Source organism: Podarcis liolepis (genome assembly GCF_965112155.1).
Source record: "Podarcis liolepis genome assembly, chromosome: 11".
Taxonomy (NCBI): domain Eukaryota; kingdom Metazoa; phylum Chordata; class Lepidosauria; order Squamata; family Lacertidae; genus Podarcis; species Podarcis liolepis.
In genome coordinates this window covers 7,351,256-7,368,938 of record NC_139565.1, presented here as the reverse complement: position 1 = coordinate 7,368,938, position 17,683 = coordinate 7,351,256, and the positions used below count along the sequence as shown (strand labels likewise).

At 46.4% G+C, this 17,683-nt stretch overlaps 1 long non-coding RNA gene across 2 annotated transcripts in view; it reads right to left on the bottom strand.

Annotated features, from left to right (window-relative positions):
• Positions 1–10,508: 10,508 nt before the first annotated feature.
• LOC310688525 overlaps positions 10,509–17,683 on the bottom strand; it is a 38,369-nt gene continuing 31,194 nt past the window's right edge. The window contains exons 2-4 of one of the 2 annotated variants that reach the window (XR_014517006.1): positions 13,072–13,236; positions 12,006–12,103; positions 10,509–10,576 (exon numbers count right to left, since the gene is read on the bottom strand). This is a non-coding gene — a long non-coding RNA (uncharacterized lncRNA). The remainder of the gene's footprint in view (positions 10,577–12,005; positions 12,104–13,071; positions 13,237–17,683) is intronic. The other variant, XR_014517007.1, reaches the window with a different exon arrangement.

The following is a 17,683-nucleotide window of genomic DNA, read 5'->3' as shown; positions in this document are numbered from 1 at the left end:
TGCCTATCTAGGGGTCTCTGTTTTGGAGCAGGGGCCCAGTAGAAATTTTGCCATTGGGCTGATTGGCTGGTGCCACGTGGTTTTTGCCTACCGTGTAGCAAATTGTCACAACTTTGTAAGGTTGGCGGCTAGGCATTTGGGTCAATGTTTTGGGGAGAGGATGTGGTTGGCTGTGCCTGCTCCTCCATTGCTGCTGCTAGGGAATTCCGTTAAAGGAATCCAGGAGCTCGCCTTGCTTTTGTCCGAACTCTGTCAAGGGGCCAGGGCCACGCCAGAGCCCCTAGGAGCATGTGGGGTGAGCTGTGAGATCGAAGGAGTTCTCGCTCCCCCAGGATGCTTGCCCAGTGGATGGTGGTGCCCAGTGTCAGTCCTGTTCCTTCCACTGTGCAGGTTCAGGTATTCTGGAACCATTGCCTAAACAACCACTCACATGCTGTAATCAATAAAGTTGTGGCCAAAATTTAATGCCAAAAACATTAAACTAAAATCTGTGTCTATTGTGTCTTCATTTGGGAGTGGTTTTGGGGGTCTACACACGCAAATTCCAGCCACTATTCCAAGCCACTCCTACCACACCTCCCAGGCACCAAAACATTCCTCTTCTTGCTCCACCTATGGAGAGCCTACTCGGTAGTGGCACCCACCCTGTGGAAAACTTTCTCACCAGATGTCAAATAAATAAACAGCTCCCTGACTTTTAGAAGACATCTGAAGGCAACCCTGTTTAGGGAAGTTTTTAATGTTTGATGTTTTATTGTGTCTTTAATATTCTGTTGGGAGCCGCCCAGGAGTGGCTGGGCAGGGTATAAATAATAAATTATTATTATTATTATTATTACTACTACTACTACTACTACTATTACTATTACTATTATTACTATGTCAGATATACTTCCATGTTGGGTAATATGTGGTCCTCCAGATGTCCTCAACCCCAGTCATTGATCATGCTGACTAGAAGTGATGGGAGACCAACATCTGGAGGGCCACAGGTAAGCCAACCCCTCTTCTAAATTCCAGATGTAAGGCACAAATTACAGGAAAACACTCTTTTGCTATGCTAAAAGGAATCAGACTACTTGCTGCTGCTCATTTCCTCACAAAAGCTCCCTGGAATCTCAAGAGGCAGCAGAGTTTGGTGGAGCAGAATCAATTGAAATCTGCTTCCAAAGAGATTGCCATGGGTTATGGCTGCACTCAGAGGAAGCACCTAAGGGATGGGGAAACTGTGACCCTCCACTCCAGCTCCCATCAGCCCCAACCATTCTGGCTGAATGGTGGTGGGTGATGGGAGCTGTAGTTCAGCAGCATCTGGTGGGGGCACAACTTCCCTGCCCCTGGCCTAAGCCCACAATCATAGCTTCAAGGAGGAGGTTTGCTTATTGGCCTATATCCCAAAATCATAATCAGGCCTTGGGATGAGGTCAGGAGCTAATCAATTCACTCAACCCAGTGAACCCCTCAACAAGAAGGGTCTCTTTGTGGGTGGACCTGGTTGCGCTGAACGCAGTGAAGGGTAATTCTGAAACAGATTAGAAATCTTCTATCTGCCACTGGTGCCAGCACAGCTGATACCTCTGAACAGCTATGTTGACAACCGTACGTCTCTCTGTATGAATCGATTCTGCTGGCTGGCAGGGAATCTGCCAGACATATGAGGATAAATTAAGGAGATCCCAACACCCACACCCACCTACACCCACACCCACACTTGTGTGAATGTGTTATCATGATGGATAATGGCAGTAGGGCAGAAAGTGAAAGACAGTCTCCTTGCCTCCGCAGCTGCCATGTTTGCATGGCTGGATCCTGGTTATATTATATTATATTATATTATATTATATTATATTATATTATATTATATTAATTATTATAACTAGGATATATTAGCACTGATTTCATCTGCATGTGGACACATTCACCCCTCCACCGCATGGGTGGTGAAGAAAACAAGTTAACCACAGCTTCCCATTACATGTGATGCTTTCAAACAAGCCAGGTTTGCAAGCCATCTTTAAACTGTGGTTTGCACGTCACAGGAAACCATGGTTAATAGTAGCTTTTTGCTTTGTTTTGTTGATTGCCCCAAGGGAGGAGTGAAGCTCCAAAGCTACTTGTGGGTGCATTTCCTGGCTTATTAAACAAAGATTTGATCATGTGGACCATGATCAAGAACGCGAGATGTTAGTGTATCTGATTATGTGTGAATGTTCAATATGTAGGTACATGTGTGATTGTAGATGAGAGAACGTTGGTGCATTAACTGGATAAGAAATATATGATGGGATGGAGGAAATGGAAGAGAATAGGAGATCTTTGACTCTGAGCCTCTCTCTACACCCAGTTTTTTCATTCTTTTTTCTATTTGTAAGCTATGTTTGTTAACAGACACATCTTTAAAAAGTCAAAGGATAGGTGGTCTTTCCATCTGAATAACGTCAAAATTCTATACCCATCTTGCTGGGTAGAAGCCCTGTTGAACTGAATGGGACCTCTGAGTAGACATGGGAATATCTAATATCATTCTAGAGCACAATCATTTTCCAGTACAGAAGGAAATTCAGCAAATGACAGTATTTACCTTTTCCGAAAGACTGGATGGGTTGAATGAGGCCATGCCATGTTTCCTCTACCCACCAATGAACATATAGTGCCACCTAGGCTTCACTGCTGGGAAACAATGTACACTCCCAGCAATACCCAAAATTGGGGGGTTTTTGTGGGTGTTCAGTTAAATTAAAAGGCCTGAGGGCTTTCTGGTCATATGTGAGCACTCTGCCTTGTTAACTGTGCACTTAGCATTGTACCAGATGTGCACAAAGCTGTGTCCTGAAATACAGTACAAAGTTGTGCAAGACTTTGTACAATAATTCCCAATATCCACTCGATCATGCTGACGGTATGTGGAAGAATACTCTACTCCAGACCTGGTTGCAACATAGTACTCATGTACCCATGTTTGCTCCTCGTGTGAACTATTAAGTGCATACCCGCCAACATTTCTGCGATGAAAATAGGGACGTCCTATTCCATAAATAATATTTTTTACTATTTATACCCCACCCATCTGACTGAGTTGCCCCAGCCACTCTGGGTGACTTCCAACATATATAAAAACACAATAAAACATTATATATTAAATAAACCCTGCCTATACAGGGCTGCCTTCAGATGGCTTGGGGGTTGGATCACTCCATATCCTCCAACATTTCTCCAATGAAGATAGGGACATCCTAAGTAAAAGCGGGACATTCTGGGATCAAATAGAAATTGGGATGGCCTCTGTAAATCCAGGAATGTCCCTGGAAAATAGGGACGCTTGGAGAGTTTGTGCATTTTGGGGTTCAAATCTCATACATTTTTCCAATGATTGTATGCACAGGGTCTCATGTTCAATCATATGCTAGAGCTTTAGATAACAATACAGCATCATTTACATACAGTAATATACTAATTGTTGTGCTCTCCAATTTAGAATTATGAATCTCAGATGAACTGAACATGAATGACAGGTCATACAAGTACAGATCAAACAAACTGGGAGCCAAAGTACGCCTTTGGAACACACGTTTTGATGCAACGATATATTTTAAGAGCAGACCTTACGGTCCACATCTGACAAGTACAAATTTCTGAAGACTAAGATATGTGGTAGCTAATTACTAATTACTGATAGTAAACAAACTGTTATCTCAAAATCTCTGCTATTGTGGGAAAAGGCTATATTTCTCAAAGTTCATTCTCTTTATACCTCTTTTTAATCTCAGTTTTCACAGAGAGGTTTTTTAATGTAGTAATAGGAAAGAGGCAACATATTAAAATTCTCCCTATGGTTCTACAAATATAGACAATGCAATAGGTTGTTAATCTCCCTACATTCTTTGTAAAAAGAGAAAAGCAAAATGCTATTTCTTGAAAAATTAGTTCTTTGGCCACTACATCTAAAAGCAATCAGTGCTTCCATAATTGGAAATTAAGTTCTCATTCTGCTGGTTTTATTAGTTAATCATAAATTTGACTAAAAATCATTTAAGACTTGTAGATTCAACAAATTCTGCCTTATATTGCCTGCCCATTTCAGTCTTTTAAAGAACTCATCATTATTGAAAGAACTAATTTAAAGAACTCAAAATAGTCATAATCCCACTGGGTAGTGGAAATATCCAGCTTTCAAAATTGACTCTTGATGGTATAGTTGGGAAGGGCACCACCAAATCACAGAATTGACCAGCTTTCAGGGTTGAATTCTTCAGGCTCTTTTTGAGATACTTAGGTCCTTTTCAACTCTGGAAACGTTTTTGAGTAGGCCCAGAAAGCCCCTTCCCACCATCACCTTGTGGTGAGCATTCTTAGGTGTTGACTGAGGCATGGTGCTTCAATACAGGTTGACAGTATAATTTATATCAGCCCAGGGAAGCCTTCCATCACTGCAGAGAGGCCCAACAAGGTCCCCCACCCCTGCAGAAAGGCTTGGTGGGGCTCTCAGCCACCACGGGCCCCTCAAGATTGGAGGGGGCTGAGTCCCATTCCTGTTGGGGGGGGGGTTAAGCTGTCCTCAGCTCCATAGAGTTGGTGCCTATGACTCCAATGGATGGCCTCTACCTTCTGTGATGATGTCAGGCCACTACATGAGTCCTGTTCGTCCAGGCCTATCAATGGGGTGGAGATCAGTTCACAAAGGACTTGAAGCATCTACATCATGGGTAGGCAAACTAAGGCCCAGGGGCCGAATCCGGCCCAATCACCTTCTAAATCCGGCCCGCAGGCAGTCCAGGAATCAGCATGTTTTTACATGAGTAGAATGTGTCCTTTGATTTAAAATGCATCCCTGGGTTATTTGTGGGGCATAGGAATTTGTTCCTTTTTTCCCTTCCAAAATATAGTCCAGCCCTCCACAAGGTCTGAGGGACAGTGGACCGGCCCCCTGCTGAAAAAATTTGCTGACCCCTGATCTACATTACCCAGGTGGCAAAATAATTTGACACACCAAGATTATTTTCTACTGGAACTGAAAGTGTTTTCCCACTCCTAGCTGGTGCTATTGTGGGAGATGCCAATTCAATTTAGAAAACTAAAATCTAGAAGCTATTGTATAAGAATGACAATTAGGAAGAGTAGCTATGCCTTAACTACCACTTTTTAGGGGCAGAAATTTATCAGTAGACCCCATGAGTATCTTACTCATACACTGAAACAAAGCAGAGTAGGCTATGGCAGCTGCAAAGCTGACTTTGTCTATTGTCAATATTATGCAAATAAGCTAAAGTAACACATAATTATCCACAATGGGGTGGATTTTTAAACATGTTTCCTTAACACTGCATTATAGTTTTCAGATTACTTTTGTGATTCTAGAGGAGGTTCCCTGAAAGGTCACCGATTTCCATGATGCAGTTTTAGAATTCACTCATGCATATTATGTGACATGATTTTTGACCTCCCATATAGGGACAAAGCTAAATATAAAACTCTACTGCAAACAAGCTCAGTTCTTTGTATGCAGGCATGGTCTAACAGTATAATCCTTTGCCGGTTTACTCTGAAGTTAAGTCTTGCAATAGTCAATGACACTTGCTCCCAAGTAATTAAGCACGGGATTGCAGATTTAAGAATTTTTAAATTCTATGTTTAAGCGATATAATATAAATACATAAAGCTCTGTAGACAAGCATTTCAGATGTTTATGTATACAGTGGTACCTCAGGTTACATAGGTTTCAGGTTACATACGCTTCAGGTTACAGACTCCGCTAACCCAGAAATAGTGCTTCAGGTTAAGAACTTTACTTCAGGATGAGAACAGAAATTGTGCTCCGGAGGCGTGGCGGCAGCGGGAGGCCCCATTAGCTAAAGTGGTGCTTCAGGTTAAGAACCGTTTCAGCTTAAGAATGGACCTCCGGAACAAATTAAGTACTTAACCCGAGGTACCACTGTATACATATATCACATTTATTCCAAACTGCCACTCCCTCTCTGCAGACTTATTAAAGTCTGGGGTTACATTTTCACCTCAGCCATATATCATGGATGGCATTCAAGCAAGTCAGGTGCATTGATTTCAATAGGTCTGCTCTTGAGTAAAACTTAGTTGAGTACCCCCACATCTCTTTTATCTCAGTCAGATCCAACCATTCATGAATCCTTCTCCAGAAGCTAAGTAGTGTGGCGTTCAAGTTTTGTTCAAGTTATTATTAAAGCGAAAGGCTGACTTACGAAAAAGTGTGGATTGGGTGTGACATTAGCTGACTGGAAAGAGAGGGGCGGTCTCTCTCTCCTTGAAGACAAAAGCTACTTCCTTGTAATATCCAAAAACATCTGCCTGAGGCAACGACTCCACTCTAAGCCTATAGGAGGACCAGTTCCACTGGTGAGGAACTTGGTGTCCCTTCCATTTCTACTTGGTGTCCGTTCCATTTCTGCTTGCCTCCTAGATTTCAGGACCTGCATCCAGAACAAGGAAGCTGCCTACACTCTTCCATTTCCAGCTCTCATCTCCCTGCTTCCTTAGTTAGAACCAGCATTTGTCAGTAGCTCAGTAGTGCTCTCAAGTGTCCTCCACTGCCCATGCCTGCCACTTAGCCTGGTACGGCTCAGATCATCATATGCTTCCTATCATGTGACACTGGAGAGCTCCTGTGCTCTTGGACCACTTCATTCACCTTTTCTGGTCTAGCCGCTCGGTAAGAACTGCAACATTATCTGCTCCCTGTTTGATGTCCAGATAAATAAGGGCTTCACATATTATGATTTCCCAATCAAAAACCTGGTAAGAAACTGAGGAACAAAGGGTGCAAGGCAGATCACATCATGAATACATGACAGAAGCAAGAAGGAAGGAAATATTGGTTCCCTGCTCTTAATAATAATAATAATTTATACCCTGCCCATCTGGCTGGGTTTCCCCAGCCACTCTGTGCGGCTTCTAACAAAAGATTAAAAATACATTAAAACATCAGACATTAAAAACTTCCCTAAACAGGGCTGCCTTCAGAGGTCTTTTACAAGTCAGATAGTTGTATATTTCTTTGACATTGAGAGGGAGGGTGTTCCACAGGGCGGGTGCCACTACCGAGAATGCCCTTTGCCTGGTTCCCTGTAACCTCACTTCTATCAATGAAGGAACCGCCAGAAGACTCTTGGCACTGGACCTAAGTGTCCGGGCTGAACAATGGGGGGGGGGGAGACGCTCCTTCAGGTCTACTGGGCTGAGGCCATTTAGGGTGTTAAAGGTCAGCACCAACACTTTGAATTGTGTTCAGAAACGTACTAGGAGCCAATGAAGGTCTTTCAGGACCGGTGTTATATGATCTTGGCGGTCTCTCCCAATCACCAGTCTAGCTGCTGCATTCTGGATTAGTTGTAGTTTCTGGGTCACCTTCAAAGGTAGCCCCACGTAGAGCACATTGCAGTAGTCCAAGCGGGAGATAATTAGAGCATGCACCACTCTGGTGGGGTATTAGCCACAATGACACACTGAGGTTTAATTCCTAGAACCACCAGCGTCCAGCGAGGTAGCAAATGGATGGGAAGGACTGGGAAGAGGTCGTTGATGCTCAGAAGTGAGCAAGGGGAAGGGAGGCCCCCCCCAGTGGCGTAGCGTGGGTTGTCAGCACCCGGGGCAAGGCAAGTAATTTGCGCCCCCTAACCCGTGGATTTTAGCACTCGAGTGCGAGCGCGCCCTCGGATTTTTCCGGTAACACTTGACTTTATAGAATCATAGAATCGTAGAGTCGGAAGGGACCCGATGGTCATCTAGTCCAACCCCCTGTGGTGGTGATGATGATGATACATTTTATTTATACCCCGCCCTCCCCAGCCAGAGCCGGGCTCAGGGCGGCTAACACTGGTAAAATTACAATAGAAACATAATGGGGGGAGGGACCAATTTAAAATACAGGTTAAAATGCAATTTGAAAAGCAGCCTCGTTTTAAAAGTAGCGCACAAATCAAAACTGTAAGGGGAGGGAAGACATAAGGGTCCCACTGAGTCCAAACCAAAGGCCAGGTGGAACAGCTCTGTCTTGCAGGCCCTGAGGAAAGATGCAGGACCACGCAGCTGACCCGTGCGGGGATCGAACCTGCAACCTTGACATCCCTATTTCCATAGGGTTCGGGTTTCCGAGTGGCTAGGGAAACCAAGCTGGATGGGGAGGGGAGGCCACAAACATGAGTCTGACCAAACTGCGGGAAGCAGTGGAAGACAGGAGTGCCTGGCGTGCTCTGGTCCAGGGGGTCACGAAGAGTCAGACACGACTAAATGACTAAACAACAACAACAACAACAATAATAATAATGTATGAAGTTACATTGAAAGACCTACATTGGCTCCCTGTACGTTTCTGAGCACAATTCAAAGTGTTGGTGTTGACCTTTAAAGCCCTAAACGGCCTCGGCCCAGTAGACCTGAAGGAGCGTCTCCACCCCCATCATTCTGCCCGGACACTGAGATCCAGCGCCGAGGGCCTTCTGGCGGTTCCCTCCCTGCAAGAAGTGAGGTTACAGGGAAGCAGGCAGAGGGCCTTCTCAGTAGTGGCACCTGCCCTGTGGAACGCCCTCCCACCAGATGTCAAAGAGAAGAACAACTACCAGACTTTTAGAAGACATCCGAAGGCAGCCCTGTTTAGGGAAGCTTTTAATGTTTGACGTATTAATATTTTTTTGGAAGCCGCCCAGAGTGGCTGGGGAAGCCCAGCCAGATGGGCAGGGTATAAATAATTTATTTTTATTTTTATTTGACACCCCCCAAGCCAAGGAGATAAGTAACTCTACAACTTCACAAGTCATCTGAAGGGAAGTTTTTTTAAATGTTTCATGTTTTATTATATTTTTATCCAAGGTGACTGGGGCAGCCCAGTCAGATGGGAAGGGTATAAATAATAAAATTATTACTATTATTATTATTATGGAATAGGGCGTCTCAATTTTCTTTGATGAAATGTTGCAAGGTATTCCGATTAATGCTTTTTATAGGATATTGGACACGGTGCGAGTTTATGGCTGCCAAGTATTGGCCTGAAAGGAAGCGCAGCCGGCGTCAGGGAACTGCTGGAGGATGGAGCTTGCAAGTGTTAGAATGCAAAACGCGGACAGGTTCAGGCACGCAAGAAGGTGGGGTAAAGGGGAGCCCGGATGGCTCAGTTTAAGAGCACGGCGCTGATAAGGCCAAGGTTGCAGGTTCGATCCCTTGTAGGGGGGCAGCGGCGTATTACTGCATTGCAGCGGGTGGGACTAGATGACCCTCGGCTCCCTTCCAGCTCGACAGATTCTATGAAAGCGCATGGAGCGCGGAAGTTGCATTGCAAATAGTACGCGGGGGGGGGGGGCGGGCGCAAGGGTTGCAGAGAGAGAGAGAGAGAGGGAGGGGGGAACTGGCCCTCCGCTGGACAACTGACCCGGCCGGGCTCTGTTTCCCAGGGAAGCAAGAAGTTGCAATCCAAAGTTGCAGAAGCGCCCTGCTCCTTCTTCCGCGGAGGGAAACGCTCCTGCGGAGGCGAGGAGGCGACGAGGTGAGGCTTTTGTGAGGTAGGGAGAGGAAAGACGGGGGAGGGAACCCAAGGAGGATTTGCACGAGAGGGAATGAAGGGGAAACGCGCCTCCCACGCGGAGCACTTTTCCCCGGGAAATGCACGGGGTGGGGTTGTGGCTGATCCGTGCTGCGCGCTCGCGTCGTGCGGCCCAAAGTGCTGCAGGATCGCCAATGCAAGACCCCCTTTTAAAACCTCCCCCTCCCCCAGCTCTGGAAAAAAAGGGGGAAGGGGATGGCGTCAGGGTGCGGAGGCTGCCCGTGCCCGGCCAGGCGTCGGTGGCGGCGTCAGCGCTGCTGCAGCGGCTGCTCCTCCTGCGAGCAGTGAGTGGAGCGCAGCCGCAGCGGTGGCGGGGGGTGCGTGTGCGCTAGGGCGCAAGGCTGGTGGTGGCGGCGGGGAGCCCGGCGGAGGAAGGAACTTGTCCCTTCCCTCTGGACTCGCGCCCCCCGCAGATGTTGCGCCCGGTGCGGCTGGCACCCCTGGCACCCCCCACGCTACGCCACTGGCCCCCCCCCATTCCCACCCTTTTTGGTAGCAGACTTGTCAGCAACAGGAATTGTAAAGTCAAAGCTGTGCAGGTTTGCAGCTACTGACTGGCCACACCAGGAACTCGTAAGATACAACAGCAGCCCTGCACCTTTCATGGTGTTGACTATACTGGCCTTCTGACACCCTTCTTCCCACCAGCAAGGGTGTGGAGACTTCCCTATCCACTGGCTGCACTTGGCAACAGCAACATCTTCCCATTGTATTGGCAAACCAGCCGCCGCTGCCGAAACATCCCCATTTTTTCATTTTCAGACATGTTCTGACCAGGTAGGATTGAGCAAACCTGTCAATTTTGGTTACAGATAGGTAGCCGTGTCGGTCTGCCATAGTCAAAATAAAAAAATTCCTTTCAGTAGCACCTTAAAGACCAACTAAGTTGGTTCTTGGTATGAGCTTTCGTGTGCATGCACACTTCTTCAGATACACTGAAACAGAAGTCAATTTTGGTTTCTCATGTCACCTGTCTTCAATTCTCCACATTTCCACATCAGCTTCTGAATTCTCCTTTAAAAAATAATAATAAAATAATAAAAAATAGTCATCCTGAAAATTCACCAGCATTTCTAATATGTACACATTTTTGTATGCAATTTTGCCTTACACATTTTTGCAAAGTATATTTTATCTCATTGTATTTTCCTTAATCTAAATCATTTCCCCCCCTCCCTGTTATTTCATGTGCATTTTCACGCACACTTTACTTTAGTTTATTGATTTTTGTGCATATTGCTGAGCTGGAGAACTGAACTGCAAAATTTAGAGAAGTACAAATTTCAAAGGGTGGTGGTGTTTCAGTCCACATATAATCTTAACAAGTGTAAAATGGGTAAATCCATGTTTAAATGCAATCTGATTTGAATTCTCCCCATTCCTAAAACCTAGGCACCCCTGTGTTTGTCAAGGTGTTGCTGGTAAAATCCTTTTTATCAGTTGTTGCACCTAAAGTGTTTGCTGTTCTCAGCAACCATCTTGTGCCTTCTACTAGTGAATCCTCCCCTTCTTATCTGTACAGTTTAACACAGAGAGATAATGCTACCGTTACAGCATTCTCATTCTTTCTTTTTCACTTCCTGTTTTGGTAATAATAGTCTCTGTTTATAAAAACACACGTTCATTGTGGCAACAGGAATATTGCTGGAAGCATTAGTCATAGTTTCTATTGTGGAGAGTTGACAGTGAGGTGCAGGGGGACAGCAATTCAGATGTTCACTCTGTTTTTCTTCCAAGGTCCTTGAATGAATATTCTATGTGCTTCAGCGTTCTGCTTGCTAAACAGAATAAAACTGCTTTTCCCTGCAGAACAATATAAAAGTCTACCACACAGGTCAGCAAACTTTTTCAGCAGGGGGCCGGTCCACTGTCCCTCAGACCTTGTGGGGGAGGGCGGACTATATTTTGGAAAAAAAAATAAAAATGAACTGGCCCCCTGCTGAAAAAGTTTGCTGACCCCTGCCATAGAGGATGTCCTCTTCAGGTTCCTGGGAGGGTCTCCTCATTGTTGGGTCTCTCCCTCATAACTGGGACCCAGCTGAGAGGTACTGGAATGCCATTACAGCAAGTTCCAGCAGAGGGGGAAAGCCTTGACTAGTGCTATTCTCTGCCAATGTATCTACTTGTAAGAGAGGACATGTAAGAGAGGCTGGAGTTGAATCCCTTTATTGCCAGTAACTCTACTTGGGAGAAGAATGGCTGAAGTTTTCTGTGAGAAAGAACAAGGAGCAGCCCCTCTCATTTTCATGAGTAGCAGTGGATCAAAGATGGAGCTAATATAGCACTAAGAATAACATGGGGGGGGGGGAGGAAATGCTTGCCTGGGAAGCCCCAAACTCTGCTTCCCCATTTCTGCTGAAATATGAACGCAGCTGCTGGGGATAATTGATTTTTAATTGCTGGCAATCCACATCTCATCAACACAATGTGAAATAATTCTCACCCCTTGCATCTTCAGATTCTGCAGACATCTGGGTATCTGTGCTCCATTAGCAACCCTTTTGGGCTTCATCCATCTTTTCAATCTGAAGGAACCCTTGACTGCTGGGATACAAAGTTTTACCAATGACAACAATAGCAAAGGAAAATATATGAGCCGTGTATGTACAGTAGATATTGTAGTGCATGTTTGTTATGGGGAACTTTTTCAGTTGCATTTGGAGTTGGGCTCAACAAATGAATTGTTCCCCTTCCCCTCAAAAAAGCTTTCTCCACCTAATGATCCCATAATTTAGAAACCTGTTATGTACCTGATAACATCAGCAGGACTGAAGCAGAATCAAAACCTCCCCAAGAATTTCCAAACTCCTCCATGACTCTCTGAAGCTTATTCTTCCACCAACAAGCCTAAATATTACCCTACTGCTCCCTTTCATTCTCCAGAATCCAGACCCCCCAAGTGTCCCTATCTTCCAAGGAAAGTCTCAGATTTACAGAAGCTGTCACAGTTTCTGATTTGGTCCCAGAATGTTCCGTTTTCCCTTAGAACAACCCTATTATCATTGGAAAATGTTGGGTGGTGAGGAGTTATGTGACCCCTGAGCCAAGGAGATAAGTAAAAATGCAACCATTAGAAGACATCTGAAGGCAGCCCTGTATAGGGAAGTTTTTTCATGTTTAATGTTCTATTATGTTTTTATATATGTTGGAAGCTGTCCAGAGTGGCTGGGGCAACCCAGTCAGATGGGTGGGGTATTAATAATAATAATAATAATAATAATAATAATAATAATAATAATAATAATAATTTAGGATGTCCCTATTTTCATCAGAGAAATGTTGGAGGGTATGGAAATCTAACCTAGTAGTGGTGGGAGAAGAAGTAGCAACAACTGGGAGGACTCCTCTTCCTTTTGCCTGGGACACTGAAAATGCAAAATCTGTAAAGTGGCCAGTTATGCAATACCAGAAAGAAGACATGGATTTGCATATAATCTGCATGTATTAATTAACGCATATATACAGTTGGAAATAATTACTATATTTTAAATAGAAACAAGATATCTCACTTTAGCAGGGAAGGCTGCAATTGGGTGCTCTGTATGCCTCCTTGGTCTGCTGTCCGGGTGCCAACTTTCGGACAACTTCAAGGTCCATTCCCTTCTTCTGGTTCTTTATCTTTGAATTGAGCTTGGTTTGCACAGCCCTTTGAACAGAGGATTCCTTCAGATCATCTGCAAAGTAGGACACATGGACAACCTAGGAATTCCAGATGGCAGAAATCCCAGAGTCCTGTTTGAGTTAGCCAACCAGTAATGGAATACCTGTTTTAGCTTTATTATTTTGAGGGGTTTTCATATAATACAGGAGAAGGATCCAGACTTCAGGAGAAGGATCCAGAAGACTAAGACTGCAGTCCTTTCATATTTCCATTGAAGTAGTAATTAGAAATGATAAGGTAAATAGGTAAAAGGTAAAGGACTCCTGGATGGTTAAGCCAAGGAAGCCAGTGTTTGTCTGCAGAGAGCTCTCTGGTTCATGTGACCAGCAGGACTAAACTGCTTCTGGCACAACGGGACACCGTGACAGAAACCAGAGCGCATGGAAACATTGTTTACCTTCCCACAACAGTGGTACCTATCTATCCACTTGCACTGGCGTGCTTTTGAACTGCTAGGTTGGCAGGAGCTGGGACAGAGCAACAGGAGCTCACCCTGTTGTGGGGATTCAAACCGCCAATCTTCTGACTGGGAAGCCCAAGAAGCTTGGTGGTTTAGACCACAGCACCACCCGTGTCCCAAATAAACAAGCACACAATCACTGATAGGTCCACCTGCCACTGTGAGGCTCAAAGCAATGAAGATGATGCCTCCCCAGCTGTTGCCATTGGCTGTGTGTTTCTTGTGATGTCACAAAAGCACTTGGCAACTGAGTGGATATAAAGGCAGGCCAGGGGAAAAGCCCTTTTCTGTTTCCAGCAGGACACACCTGGCAATAGATGTGACATTCAGCTCTGCCCAGGTTTCTTCCACTTGGAGGAGACAAACAGGTGAATGGAAGGAGGCAACCCTCTGGCAGTGGGATGCTATGGAGTGATAATAAGGCAAGTTTGCTTGCTTGACGGCTGCTGGTATCCATGTCTCATGATGGACCTAAGAGAAGCTGGCAGATGTTGGTGGATGGAAACCAGTGGCATTTGGATTCAGAAGTTGGTGGAGGCTACAAGGCTAAAGCAGACTGATGTTTGTGGATGTTGGCTGTTGGATGTTCACCTCTGGAAGACAGTCAACAGAAGCCAGTGGATATTTGTGGACTGAAGCCAGGGCACGAACGTGAATGGATGTCATGGTTTTGGATGTCGGCTGGTATATGTTTGTGTGAGTAAATAGGAGGTTTCAAATGTGGTTGAGGCAGAATAGTGTTTGCATGTTCATGAATCTGATGTGTGAAAGAATAGATGAAACCCATGGAAGGAGGGATATAGGTTTCAGAGAATCAGAGAAAGCCATTTCTGAACTGGAGAGGAGAGGGGGTTGCGGGCTACCCCCTCCCACACACGCTGGGGCTGGCCTTTTGCCCCCGTGAGAGCAAGGGAATCCCCGGGCGTGCCTGCAGCCCTGCCCGCCAATCGGCGGGCTAGGGAGGCGTGGCCTCACCCATTTAAGGCCAGGCACGACCGGGGTCCGCCCTCTTTGCCCCGTTCCAGCTGACCGGTTTTGACCCTGGTTTTTGTCTGTCGGCTTTTTCTTTGTCGGCTTTTCTGCCCTCTGTTCCTTTTACTGGACCAGCTTTTGGGAGCGTCTCTGCATTGGTGTTTTGCTTCCAAGCTACATCGGAGTTGCTGGGACGTCCAGAAAGTCTCCCCTGATCGTCCTGCGGCTGGCTAAGTACATGGGTGTGGGGGGTGGTTTTTTGTAATTTAATCAGGCAGTCCCCCCTCTCTTCGCAGACGGGTATCTGTGGGGCTGTGGATCTTCCTAGACTAATTTTCCAGGCAGGGAGGTTTAAATCCATCCCTGCTTTAAGCCGTGCACGCAGCTTCCCTGCTCACTACGCATCTGGCGGCGCTCCATGGATCTGGTTGCTTATTTGGTGCATGTGAGGTGGGCTCACACACTGGCAGAGGAAAATGCCGCTTTAACATATGATGAGAATTTCCATAAAAATGCTTCTCTCCTGTCTTCCACCCGATGGGACCTAAGGGATCCTAATTACTGGGACGAAGACGTTGGCCCTTATATCGAAAAGAAAAGCCAGGAATCGGCCAAGTCGGGTAAGACAGATGCAAAACGGCGCGGCCAGTGTTGGGAATACAACAGAGGTGTATGTTTGCGTCCCTCCTGTAAGTATCTTCACAAATGCGAGCGGTGCCAGGGAAACCAGCCTGCCTCGGTGTGCTTTAAGAATAAGCAGCAGCCCTTTCGGGGGGCAGGGGGTACTTCCACAACAACACCAGAGGTGCCCCTGGATCCTCTCATCAGGGTCCCGTAACCATCAATAATAGGTATCTTGGTCTTGCCTTCTCCCCTATCCGTCTCCAGCCCCTCAAAACCCTGCTAGACCAATATCCCGATCGAAAAGCCACACAATACCTTTGGGAGGGGTTCTCCATGGGGTTCAGGATCCCCGTGGCTTTCCCCCCCAACACCGGGGACCCACAAAATCAAAAATCAGTTAGGGAAAGGCCCGAGGTAGTTAGAAAAAAGATAGAGAAAGAAATCAGGGCAGGTAGGGTAGCAGGCCCCTTTTCCCAACCTCCCCTGGAAGGACTTCACCTATCCCCCCTGGGCATTGTACCTAAAAAGGCCCCAGGGGAATTTCGCATGATCCACTACCTCTCTTACCCAAGGGGAGGCTCGGTCAATGACGCGATCCCCCAGGAACTTTGTACTGTGAAATACGCCTCCTTTGACCAAGCAGTTAAAATGATTCGCAGATTTGGGCAAGGGGCACTTCTAGCCAAATGTGACATCGAGTCGGCGTTCTGCCTTCTTCCCGTCCATCCAGCTGACTTCTGTTGGTTGGGCTTTAGATTTGAGGGAGTGTATTTCATTGACAAAGCAATGCCTATGGGCTGCTCCGTGGCTTGATCAGCCTTTGAGTCGTTCAGTACGTTTCTCGATTGGGCCCTACGATTCAGGACAGGGTCGACTTTATTTTGGTGGCAGATAATAGGCAACGATGCTCCGCCCTTTCGGAGGCCTTCACGGCCCTGGCCTGGGAGCTGGGGGTGCCACTGGCCGCCGAGAAAATGGAGGGTCCAGCCACTTCCATGGTCTATCTGGGCATAAAGTTAGACACCGTGGCCCAAACGTCTAGGTTACCCGAGGAAAAACTGTTCGCCCTTAAGGCACTAATACAGCAGCTATTGCCCCTAAAGAAAGTTACCCTAAGGCAAATTCAATCCCTGCTAGGTCACCTAAATTTCGCTTGTAGGGTAGTGGCGCCTGGTTGGCCCTTTTGTGGCTGTCTGGCCAGATTGTCGGCAGGTCTCAGGGCACCACAGCATAGGGTGCGCCTCCCCAAAGAAGTTAAGGCAGATCTGGGAGTCTGGCTACAATTCCTCGACAGGTACAATGGTATATCCTTATGGCAAGATTCCATGGCACTCAATGCTGACTTCCAAGTCATCAGATGCGGTAGGTTCCTTGGGTTTTGGAGTTTATTTCAGGGGCCAGTGGTGTGCCCAAAAGTGGCCAGCAGACTGGCAGGGCAAGCCCATTACTCGGGACCTTACATTATTGGAATTTTTCCCTATTGTAGTGGCAGTACATCTTTGGGCAGAGCAGTTCCGCAATCATAGGGTTTGTTTCAACACAGATAACCAGGCAGTAGTAGCGGTTCTTTCTAGACAGTCCGCGCGTTCCACCAGGGTGGGAAACTTGTTACGGTCCTTCGTCCTCCTCTGTCTTGAGCAGAATATATATTTTTCAGCCAAATTCATACCTGGCATTAATAATGACATCGCGGATGCTCTGTCTCGTTTTCAGATGGAGCGCTTCCGCTCATTAGCGCCGGATGTGGAACAATCATCGATGCCTTTCCCGGAGCATCTCTGGAGTCTTGGGAGCAAGAAGTGATGAAGGGAGTATTCGGTGCAGTTGCGCCTTCCACAATGAGATCATACAAGAAAGCGTGGGCTGGCTTCCTAAAGTTCTGCAACAGAATACCCAGCACGAGGCAGAATTCCATTCCCTCAACAAGGGAGGTCCTCCACTACTTAGCCCACCTGAAGGAGCTGGGCAGGGCACCAAAGACTCTCAATATTCAGTCCGCAGGGATCTCATATTTTTGTAAAGCCTTTTTCGCCACCGACCCACGCGCTGAATTTATAGTGCGTAAGACTTTAGAGGGTTGGCCCCGGCTCCAGCCTCCCAGCACTGACAAGAGGAGGCCTTTAACTTATGATATTCTGACCCAGATACACAAAAAATTATTATCAATATGCTGGTCAAAATATGAAGCTCGCCTTTTCTCTGCCGCTCATTCCATAGCCTTCTTTGGTGCCCTTCTCATAAGGGAGGTAGTCTGTGAGGGTGGGGATGCCCACGGCCAGAGGGGCATCCTCTTAAGTGATCTGACCCTATCTAGGACTGACCTAATCATTCAAGTGCAGAGCTCTAAGACGGACCAACAGGGTAGGGGGGCCCTCTTGAGGTTACCAGCCGCACAAGGTAGCGG